The sequence below is a fragment of the Anoplopoma fimbria genome, chromosome 12 (assembly GCF_027596085.1).
Source record: "Anoplopoma fimbria isolate UVic2021 breed Golden Eagle Sablefish chromosome 12, Afim_UVic_2022, whole genome shotgun sequence".
Classification (NCBI taxonomy): domain Eukaryota; kingdom Metazoa; phylum Chordata; class Actinopteri; order Perciformes; family Anoplopomatidae; genus Anoplopoma; species Anoplopoma fimbria.
Window position 1 is genome coordinate 4669703 of NC_072460.1, and position 12286 is coordinate 4681988.

The window sequence follows — 12286 nt, forward strand, 5'->3', positions numbered from 1 at the left end:
AAGGGTTAGAAGGAGCCGACGTGACGACCAGGAAGAGTCATTGAGGATCCGTTCCTTACGGTAGATCCCTGATCAGACGCTTCCCAGCAGCTTAACCTGGGACCCGAGCCATCTCCAAACCCCGTGACTCAGTGTGCATCCCCTCACACTAAGCTGCACTATGCCAAAAGTCTGCATCTCAAAAATACACCTGAATCGCATGAAATCTGAAAGCGGTGTCACAACACGGGTGAGATCCCCTATCCCCTTTAATTGAGACAGTAGATGTGCACAAATGCAACTGTCTCGTTTGGTTGGGTCGCGTCTGCGCCCATGAAAAAGTTATTAGTTGAAACTTGAGAAGAATGAGTTGTGTTTGAAAGCAGCATTGAGCAGGTGTTTTGTCAAGAGAAAGCGAAGCTGGGAAACGTATAAGCTTTTGATGAAAAAAGACTTAAAGGAAGAAATCTTTGAGGAAAACAAAAGCATTTGCTTTATTGCCAAGAAAGAAGTTGCGTTGCATCTTGCGTTTTCCCAGTTGAAATGTTTCCGATGAAGCTTATTTTTTGCCACAATCAGAATTCTTTCATAATGGATGAATCCTTTGATTCAGAGTTTGATCCGATAGTTATATTTACCTAAAAGCTGTTTAAATATGTATCTGACACATGAAAACTGCGTATCCTGCTTAATCTGGCATACTTAATGAAGTACTGAAGGTCCGTCTATTTGATAAGCTTCTGAAATTGGCGTGACACAATCAGCTAGAGAGAAGTGCAAGCAGGCTGAGGCGCACAGAACGTATCGGCAAAGAAAGGATCGGCTTTATTTTAGCCGATGCCGATTTATTGAAATTTGACCGCTTGGTCCTTATACCAACATTTTTGAATCGGCTCAGGACATCGCCAGCTACCAGCGTAAACAAAAAAACCTGTGCAATACATTACACATTACACTGTGCAATAATAGTTAAAAAAGTAAAAAATAGTTAAAATAGTTGTTGTTTTTTTCTCTGTCTGTAAATATAATATTTCAGTTATTGTTGTTTTTTCTACTGTTTTTTTTATTGCTTATTTATAATACTTGTTTTATTTTATTTTTATTTTTCATTTTTTATTTTTTATTTTTAGCTTGTCTTCTTCTACTATGTCTCTTGTGTGCACTTTACTCTACGCTGTTGTAAGTCTGCAAATTTCCCCGCTGCGGGACTAATAAAGGATTATCTTATCTTATCTTATCTTATCTTAAACATTTCCTGGCTCTAGCTTCATTTTTAATGGGCCAACGTGAGCGGCATTGACCTTCTAACCCAACTCTTGGCAAAAAGAGAAAACAAATGTATTTCCCCAAAGGTTGAATTATTCCTTAAACTCCAGCGCCACTTGCTTGCTTTTCTCCCCTGAGCTTCCAACAATATTTCATGGGGTAATTTTCATTACATTGACTTCATATAGAATCTTCCAATCCATTAATATACCTCAAGGAGACGAGGAGAGGGGAGTCCTCAGGAGAAGCTGAGAGCGAGGACCACAGGTGCATCCTGAGCGCAAGTATTTTATCAAGTGACGTATAAATAAAGCACTTATGCATGTGGCACACTTTGTGAAGCAAATGACGACCCACACTTTGGAACCATAGAGTGTGTAGGAAAAATAGAACGGGACGTAGTCACTGTGACGTCACCCATTGCTTTGTCTAATGTTTTGAAGCCTTGAGTTTGGCTTTTTTGCGCCCTATCTTGTTTTGGGTTTTTTTTGCAACAAGAAGTGACAAGAGAGGGTGGAGCTAAGTCCAACCTAACGCTGAATAAGACATTTTTAGGCGACCAAAGTTTTACAATTAACTGCCATTAACTGAAAACGCACTGTCAAAGGGTTAAAGTTCTAAGACAAAAACTTGGACAACTCCCAGACCGGACAACGCCGTGGTATTTGCCTGTCAATCACAAGGTAGCCACGCCCTAAAGCATACCCTGCTTTATGGTCTGTTTTACTCTTAATGGGACCATACTATACCATCATGATGTGTTCAAGAAGACTTGAAACTAGCGAGTCCAGCAGGATGCTTTAGGTGGTTTCCGTTGATTTAGTAGTGTCAGTCCTGGTTTTATTCTCATCATCCGTGATATCATGTCATCATTCCTCTATCAAATCCATCACAGAGTTGCCAGGTTTGTTCAAATGAGCATGACCGATGTCACTTTTAAGGACTCTTCTCAGATATTCAGCGTTCCTCCCTTTCTTGCCATTCAGAGCAACATCAGTAATATCTCATGGCAGCATGGCGCATCCATAACACAACGCTTAAGAATCTTTTCAGACTGAATAATGCGCTCGCCTAACAGTGGGTGTGTGGGATTTTTATGGAAATGAGTGCGTGCAGATACACTTGTTTTTTGTTTTTTTGTCCCGAGGGTAGAATGAAAATAAAAGAGGAGGGCAGATTCATGGGCTGCAATAACCTTATTCAAATATGAAGGATCTCCACAATGTGGCAATTAGTAAAACATTCAGAACCCAGATTAATACTGATTAGGATTGTTGGTTCGCAGGTATGATGATCTGCATGGTTGGAGTGGTGAGATGTTCAGGGACACACTTAACTCACTTTAACACCTTTTTTTATTTGTGGAATAAATTTGAACACATTTTTATAGACTGGCATCCAGAGATGAATTCACAGCGAGCCAGCCACAGTGAGTAATATCATATAAACAGTAAGAGGGCGCGGGGTCGCCTGAGCGAAAGCCTTCCATTTGCTTGTCTTAGAATATCCTGTGTGTTTGGCTTGTGTTGGTGGTTTGTGAGCCCTGTGGCCTGTGTGTGGGGGTCATAACTTATCCTCCACTGGCACTCCACCAGCTGGAGCAGAGAACACTGAGAAAATGAACCAAAAAAATGGAAGAGAGAGAAATGAAAGGAAAACAGCTTGGACATTTTCACGGCGTTCCCGGTCTACATCTGCTCAGACGCTGCTTAATTGTTGATACTTTTCTATTAACTCCTAATTAGGGCATGGTTATCCAGCGAGGTGATTATTCCAGCCAATCAATCGCCTTAATTAATCAGTGAAGGGTAAACGAGTACGGTACGCTGCTTAAACTTGGAAAAGGAAAAGGGATCGTAGTGAGACAACAGGAGCATTGCTACACACACACGTTTGAATAAAATGCTACAACATCTTACCATCTTTTTTAACCACTTACATTTTTTTTTATTTTTGGCTCTACTGACTGGACTAAAAAAAGATATCCATTATTATCTTCACACTGTTTTGACCTCCACCACCAGAGAAAGCGGCCCCATTGTGACACCTATTATTAGATTGGATTTGAAGGATTCTCTCCAATTCAACAGGTGAATCTTTCAGTGAAGAACAAAAACCCTTTATGGCTGCTGGAGCCACCTTGAAAGGCCTCAGGCATGGCTGCTCCTTAAGTATTTGAGAGGAATATACTGGATGGATGTATGAGGTTAAACCCAGGTTGATGCAATTTCAGCCCGATGGTTAAGCCTCCTTGACAGCCTAGACTTTAATGCCATTTTCTAATGATGTGCGTGTTGAGTGATAAATGTACAATATTGGCAGCACTAATGGCTGGCAAACAGTAATTTACTGTTATTTTAGTATGCTATGGTTAAGAGAAAGCATTAACTGTTAATTTACATGTAAAGGATGAATATTTAACTGTATGTTACAGTGTTTATGAAATACTGTAAGATACTATTGTAAGTCCATCTTAAATTCATAGCCATTCATTACAGTGTAGTCAGGGCAAAAATAGGTCCACTTCCACCAAAAGCAAACTGGAGCAGTGAGGAGGCGATGACATCACACCACTGTTGGCCCATTAAAGATTTAACAGTGGCCGATGCAGTATCGCTGGCAAACATTCAGCAGCAGCTTGTGGGGTTTACTCGAATCTTCTGCAGAATTAGACGCCAACTGTCTCCGTCTGCTCCTCGCTTCCCATCTCGCTCACACTTCAGTACAGACGGCGGAGTGTTGACATGATAGTGGGGCTCCAGACATCGTATAGGAGAACAACTGTTACGACAAAAAACCCAGAGTCAGATGCGCTGATAATGAGTTTTTAATTTCTGTGTCAAGTATATACTATCAACATCAGATAAGATAGGCACAGATCAGAGTAGCACGAAGTTAAACTGTGATTTTATCACAGCTTGTGATATTATATACAGTCATTTCTGGCAGTTTACCACCACAAGTGTTTTATAATGTATTAATGAAAGTTGGTTGTCCATTAGGTAATAAATTGACGGGCATTTTTGTCCTTAAAGTAATTAACTAATTTGGCAAGCATTTGCTGCATTTCTGTGTTTTGTACCATTCTAAAGTTGTTTTTTTTGGTCGTACAATACAAACACTTGAAATGAAGGTTGAACCAAGTGCTGATTGAGCAGGTCTGTGTAATAAAGCCACTCGAGACTAGCCCCAAAAGATAGTCAGTCCACCATAGACATCCATGTTAAAGTGAGGAATTTTACAGCAGAAATAAACTAGTTTACAGCCTGGTACAGAAAAGGATTTGGGTTTCTTTAGCTTGTATCCTCGTTCATGACAACTGCACGTGGTTGAATTTTTATATAACTCACCTGTGTAAATTTTATTAAGGCTTAAAGTTAGGCATAATGGAGGGCGTGGCTGTTTTGATTTTGGTCCAGGCACCCAGTCTCACTCCCTATTCTTCTACTTACAGTTATCTTAGAAACATGTATTATAGTAAATATTGTAACTTTAAGAAAATAACCACAATACATTTTTTTTTTAATTTTTTATATAAAAACGGTTTTAACAATTCTTTTTTCAGTATAAAACATTACAGAGTCCCAGGCCAATCAAACAAATTCACTTGAACAAAGTCATTTGAAATAATAAAGAAATCCCCCAGTCAAACGTACTCATAGAAATGAAGTTACATTCATCCATCCATCCATCCATCTTCCTCTGCTTATCCGGGGCCGGGTCCGGGGGCAGAACACGTCGAAGGCCTTCTCCAAGTCCACAAAACACATGTAGACTGGATGAGCAAACTCCCATGCCCTCTCCAACATTGCTCCTCCTGAATCTGATGTTCGACAATCAGCTTCTCCTTTCCAGCACCCTGGAGTAGACTTTCCGGGGAGGCCAGTGTGATACCCCTATAATTGGAGCACACTTCTCTTTTGAAAATTGCCGACCTGAAAGACAGACAGCCCAACAATGTCCAGAGCTTTAGCATCTCCGGTCAATCTCATCCACTCCTGGCGCCTGCCCTGAAGAGCTTTTTAACTACCTCTCCATGGACGAGTCTTCAGACTCTGCCTCTTCCACAGATTGATGGCGTTCAGGAGGTCGACAATATCCCCAGTCCGGGTCTGCAGTTCTCCCCCTTCTGAGCACAGCCTGAGACAAGCCCTGGAGTCGTCTCACCCAGAACTTCCTTGAGGCCAGTCGAAAGTCTTTCTCCATGGCCTCCCCAAACTCCTCCCACAGCAACTACGCAGCTGCAGCCCTTCTGGCCAAGGACTGCCTGCGAGGCCTCCTTCTTGGCTCACCGTTGTTGTCCACCAGCAGGTTCTCAGATTGCCGCCACGACAGGCACCTCCCAATCACACCCCTCCAGGTTTCTCCATCGTTACCCACATTGCGTTGAAGTCTCCCAGAAGAACTACGGAGTCCCCAGTTGGCGCCCTTTCCAGAACGCCACCCAAGGACTCCAAGAAGGCCATGTACTCCGAACTGCCGTTCAGTGCATAGGCACAAACGCCAGTCAGAGACGTCCCCTCGCTAATCGCAGTCGCAGGGAGGCGACCCTCTCGTTCTCCGGGGAAACTCCAAAACAGCGGTGCCCGCCCTGCCTGCCGCCCGGCTCACATTGCACCCGACCCGTATGCCTATCCCTGCGGGTGGTGGGCCCAGGGCATGGCGATTTTTCGGGCTGGGCCCGGCCACCAGACGCTCGCCGGCGAGCTCCCCTCCCAGGCCTGGCTCCAGAAGGGGTGCCCCGGTTTCCCTTTTCCGGGCGAGGTGCTACAACTCTGAATCATCCGATTCATTTGGGGTTACATTCAGTAACTACCAATCTTCTTTTCTGTTTATTTGTCTCTGTATTATATTTTCTTAATTACAGTTTTCTATGCAAAGTCAATAGATTTGTATGTGATGTAGCCTAAATTTACTTCAGACTTAAGATACTTGAGGGTCTTTTTCTCTTTCTCACTCTCTCCTCCTGTCTGCTGCTGTCTGTAAACAGAGAGAGACATACAGTAATAGAAGGAGGAACGTGTCAGAGCAAACCGGGCGAGGTAGCCGAGGAGAGAGTGACAGACTGACAGTCTCAAAGCTTGTTGGCGCTCAGCGGTAGGTAGAGCCAATGTATTTAGGTCCTGACCTCGGTATATACTCCTCACTGAGAAGACAAGTGATGGAGGGCAGCCTCGGATTAACTACAGACAGGAGAGGAATGATTACTGTAGCTGCACCGTATCTCCACACGACGCACCTCACCTACACGCAGCTGTCTCAGGATTTTAAAAATCAATCTTGTGCGCGACTCTGGGCTTTGTCTGCATATCCTCTCATGAGCAAAGTGTGCTCAAAGTAATAATCCGTGACATTTTCACATTAATGGGTGTTGACTTTGCTGCTCTCCGCAGTGATTCAGATTCTATCTACTGCATGATGGTGGTTTTAGTTCAAGGATTGCCACATGACTATGGGGAATCGTATAGAAGTTTTTTGAAATGCAAATATTTTTAATCTGGATTTAAATGGTGCGTTAAATTGAACATTAATGCAATATTTTGTATGCCTGAATTAAATTTCACTTAGATATTCGGGATAAGGTAAAGGATTAAACCACATACAGCGTTCTCTGATTCAAGTCATCATCATCGTCGTGTGGCTGTTTAATTAAACTCCCATCATGTCACTTTCCAAATCCTACTGATAAAGAAAGCTGATTAATCTAGGACCCGGCAGACCCACAAAGGTGTTTTCACTTAATCTTATTAGACCCATGTTCAGGTTGATGCTAACGTTAGGCCGCCAAATTCAACGTACCAATGAGGATGATGAAGGTATGGGGTGGATGTCAATTAACACAGTCTTTACATGCCTGTGCGGTCTAATCAAGCCCAAGTGAAAACACCTGCGTAGAACCATCTGTAAGAAAAATAGGAAGCAAACACAAACACGTATGTGTTGTCTTTCAATGGTTTTAAAGGCTGCGTTACAGTAAAGTCATCTCATTTTCTGTACCAGACTGTTCTATTATTTTTCTTTACAAACATAGTCATTATATCCACATTATATCAACAATATTATTAATCAAAAATCCAATTGTGTAAATAATCAAGATATATTAAAAAAATATATTGTGATATTTGAATTTCTCCATTATGCATTTATATTGAAGATTAGCTAACTGCAGCACGCAGTATCTTCAAAGGCCTTGTCCGCAGAATCCTGTAGCACATGGATACGACCTTGAAAAACTAGCTTGCTCAGAAGCTGATTAAACCAGCTTCATACAACAGGACACAGGCCGAAAAAAACAATTGATAAAAGAGAAACCAAAAAAAGGGAGAGAAACCACAAATTCTGCGTGGGGAACAATGGCGCCCATGCCAGATGAAAGACAAGATGGTGGAGAACAGCACGCTACAATCATAGCTGAAGTAGACAAGCCAAGAAAGAAACACGTGGACGCTGCTGGAAACTAACATAAAGGACTTTTGGGAAAGGATAGCCTTTGTTGGAGCAACGAACAACAAATGTGAAGAAAAAGGGTGTGTGACATAGAGGACAGAACGGCCATGCTGGAGAGATCAACCAAATCAAGTAGCGACAACGTACGGATATTTGGTAGAAAATAAATGATAAAATTTGGGACTGATCTCACTTCAGCCTTGAGAGAGCGCACGGCTCGTTGAATGTTAAACTAAGAGATAACACAGCACCTCAGAGAGCGATTATTTTCCGCTTCCTTGACTATAGACTAAAAAGAGCAAAGCACTGCAACAAGCATGGAAGCGAGGCAGAATTATGTACCAGGTACTGAAACATCACTTCAGGACTACACATGGAAAACTGGTGTGGGTGTAATTAAAAAGCACAGGGGATAGATTGTCGAGGTACAGTCTCCATATCCTGCCAAACTGGAACTATTTTTAGGAGTCGGACACGAAACACGCCGACAGACAACCCTGCGCCCGTGCTCGAGGCGTTGGAGAGGGCGAGACAGAGGAAGTTCAGAAAGCCCTGATCCGAGGCAACGGGAGCGCTGTGATGAGGAGGAGTGAGAAGAGAGGGCTGCCAAAGAACACAGACATATAGACTCTGATCCAAGTGATATCATCCAAATATACTGTTTGGCGAGCATCTTAATAAGGACACTGAAATGAATAATACGCCTGGTGGCTATGAATAATAATTATACTGATAACATTTTTATTTTAAGAGACATTTGTTTAGACACTGCCAAAGTGTCTTTTTGACATCCCACTCGTTGCGCCAAAGCTTAGTTTAAATAATACACACTTTGCTTGTCATTCTTTCAGTTCTTTTTTTAAATGAAAATAAAAAACACCTCGTATTGCACCACTCAGGCACCAGCATCTCCCCAAAGTATACATGTTTAATGCACAATCTTGTACCCAAGAGTTTTATTTTCATGCATGATCCTGGGGACGTTAAGATAAAAAGCAAACCCCTTCTGCTGAATTGAGATCTGAAAGCATTTATAGATAGTTGATTTGCATTACCTTGCCATGTATCGATGCAAAAACAACGTAAAAATTCAATTCAGTCTATTTTTTTTTTTTTGCTAATACTGGAATCTTTCGATCGAAACTGCTTTTTTGCATTTACAGTCATAATGCTAGTCTCTATAAACAGATATGTGCATATGAATGCAGAATCTGTAGGCAGCGGAACAAGGTTTTGGTATCAGAAGCGTTCTGATTTACGCTTGTAGTCTAACTACTATTGACAAATTACTTTTTGGAGGGCTTTGGTTGAATGCAGGTAAGTAGTTTGTGCGGAGAGCAAAAGAGGCGCAATGGGTTAACCAGGTTGAAATGCAATCTGGTTAACCCATGGTCTGTATGTGATGATTTATTTTTATTTTTATTTTTTATTTATCAGCATTCACAGATATCTGTTTAAAGAGATTAGACATAGATGTCTTCTCTCGACTCAAACTCCATTCCTGCTAATTGGACATTAATTAATGAATTAGTCTTGGCCCGGGTATCAGTGGCAAACCCAAACCCCTGAAATATTGGTCGTTGACCCCCAAAGGCTGAATTGTCGTCAGACCAACAGCCCACAGGTTCTGAGATTTTCATCACGCTAATGCAGTACTTTTTTAAATATTTCCATGCAGAAATACAAGGATTTTTTTTTTTTATCAAAGTGGTAAAGGGTTTGCAGCTCATATGAGACATCCCATTCAACAGCATAACAGTTCTGCAGTGTGATAGGTCTGTAAATGAATAATGAACTCACAGAGAAATAATAGAGCAAAATGTAAAAGAGTGAATAGAATATGTCCGCAGCATAAACTTCACTCCAGCTTACAGTCGCGCCGTAGTGATGGCGAGTGAAGAAAGGGGTAGCACCAACTGGCTGTATCTGATAGAAGCAGCCGATTCCTCAGTCTAATCCTTAAAGAACAGACAAAAAAAAAACACGCTTCAGTTCAGGTACTCATTGCTTGTCAATGTGGACTCAGACCTTCGGTGTCCTCAATCGTTCTTGCCTCCTCCTTCCTTCCCCTCTCCTGTCGCTGCCCGCTGCGTCGTCTGGCGAAATTAACTCTGAATCCTCTCCTCTTTCTTCCATCTCCATCACAACGCTCTCTTCAGAATCGGCACAAACAGGCTGCGGGGTCAGCCGGCAGTCAAGGACTCCCCTTCTGTCTTTCTCTATAAGTGCCTTCTGTGCTGCGCTCGTACTTCACTCTCTTGCAAAGCACTCCACAGTTGTGTGTGTTCCCGCCAGTTGTGTGTGAGTGTGTATGTGTGTGGGGACGTACTTTGGAGGAGAAATGATTGCGGGCAGCTTTGAGCATGGCGATCCGAAGCCACACTTTTTCTGAGGTGTCCCTCCGTGACTAAAACTCATCTCCGGAACTCATCATCCAACCCCTTGGGTGTGTGTGTGTGTGTGTGTGTGTGTGTGTGTGTGTGTGTGTGTGTTGTGTGTGTGTGTGTGTGTGTGTGTGTGTGTGTGTGTGTGTGTGTGTGTGTGTGTGTGTGTGTGTGTGTGTGTGTGTGTGTGTGTGTGTGTGTGTGTGTGTGTGTGTGTGTGTGTGTGTGTGTGTGTGTGTGTGTGTGTGCGCGCAAGGCTCTGTGAACTTTGTGATAAAGGCAGCTTTGAGACGGATGATCCAAACTGTCACTCTCTCGCATTCCGTGTGTGTGTGTGTGTTGTTTGTGTCCTTGCATGGGTGTACACAGCGATTTGACTTTGTGTGTGTGTGTGTGTTTGCTCGAAGAGATGGAGGGGGAGAGAGTGTTCCCTCTATTGCACTCAGCATGATGATGTTGGGAGGAAGTGCTTGGCTGTGAAGACTTGTCTGAGAGAGTGTTGCTTATTTTCCATTAGACACATTACTGCCAACGTTGCCATCAAAGTGGAAAGACACACACACACACACACACACACACACACACACACACACACACACACACACACACACACACACGCACACAAACTGAGGCACACAGACTCTCAGATTTAGAGAGACACACGCACTCACACTTCTCCTGGGGAGGCACTTGGCAGTGTTCATCTGTTGGCAGTCTCACTGAGGGAGGAAAGAGTAGGAGGAGGAGGAGGAGGATGGGGAAGAGGAAGGCAGGCGGAGAGGGGAACGTGATGTATCCGTGGTCCAGGATCAGTCATCTGCAGCCGGAAAGAGCTCCTCAGCCTCCACATAATTTAGTGGAGTATCATTGTTCTCTGGAGAGTCTCTCTGATTCGTGTTAGACTTTGTATGCAACTGCAAGTTAAGTTAAAGCATGTTGATTAGACATTGATTACTCTGTTTTTCTACTCACCATGCAATGCATTTAACAGAACTGTTTTTAGTCAAGGCCTACTTATTTGTGGATTTTTGTTGCATTTTAAATGAATCATCACACGCTGCAAAAAGCTGCCTTAGTGCTTTTTTAATGCACAGTTCATGAAGTAATGCAAGTACAAGGCTGCCTCGTCAATCCATCGCAGTGAACTTATCATTCACATACTGCTTCCAAGCCTATTGTGCACAGAGTAACATACGCTTATCATAAGTTACCATATCATCTTCATTTTGCAAAGCTAAACTACACTTATGTTTGGATAGGAACAAACCAATACTGTTTGTTAATCACAATCAACTGCCATAACGGAACATATTGATGTATGGAAAGTCGAGTCAGCAGGAAACATTAAAAAGACAGCCAGAGATAGTGTTTTATTCTTTTAACTTATAGGGCTTATTAGCTTAATTAGCTAGTTAGCTAAACTTCAAAATATTTTCAGCTTGTGATAACCACAGACTTAAAACCATAAACCCATTCAAAAAAACATTAACTTGGAGACGAGGAAACAGGAAGTGCACAAATGGTAACTCATTTTTGGTTTTAGGACTCGTTCCTGCGGCACTCCGTCCGAGCTTGTCTGTTTTTTACGTAGCCTGTGTAGCCGTATGTGCATTTCAGTGCATGTGAGCGTATCACAATGGCTAGCTTATAGCCGCCCCTCCGCTCCTAGCTCATACGGCGGTTTTTAGGCGGTCCCCTTCACACAGCCTGCCCACCCTCTGCTTTCCCCACAGGTTAACACCGTCAGCGCTGTTGCAATTGTTTTGCACTGTTCTTGCCTTTTAGCACTGCTAGATGCAAGCTGCCAGCTCAGTGGTCGCCATGTTGAGAGCCGTGGATTGAATTATTTAAATCTATTTCTAAATGATTGGTCATCATCATGTATCACTTTCATTAGTTTGAACACCCATCCTCTCCTAACCTACCAACTACCTCTCGTAGACCTCATGCTCTGAAGAAAGTATCGCCTTCTATTTCATTAGCAGCAATGCTATGCCCCTGTGTCAGTCCTTTGAAATCAACCCATCACAGAATTATCAGGCGGCATCTCATGACTTCAAATGTACGGGGGAAACTGACTTTGAAGATTTCCTTAACGTGTTTGCTTCTTTAAGCCTTACTGCCTTTCATGTGGCTGATATGACTGTAAGTCAGGCCCACCAATGAGCCCAGCCCCAATGAAACTTTTGGGACAAGGGATTAGTGTCTTG

At 42.7% G+C, this 12286-nt stretch overlaps 1 protein-coding gene across 1 annotated transcript in view; it reads left to right on the forward strand.

Annotated features, from left to right (window-relative positions):
- LOC129099391 (V-set and transmembrane domain-containing protein 2-like protein) overlaps positions 1 to 12286 on the forward strand; it is a 38660-nt gene that overhangs the window by 895 nt on the left and 25479 nt on the right. The window lies entirely within an intron of this gene.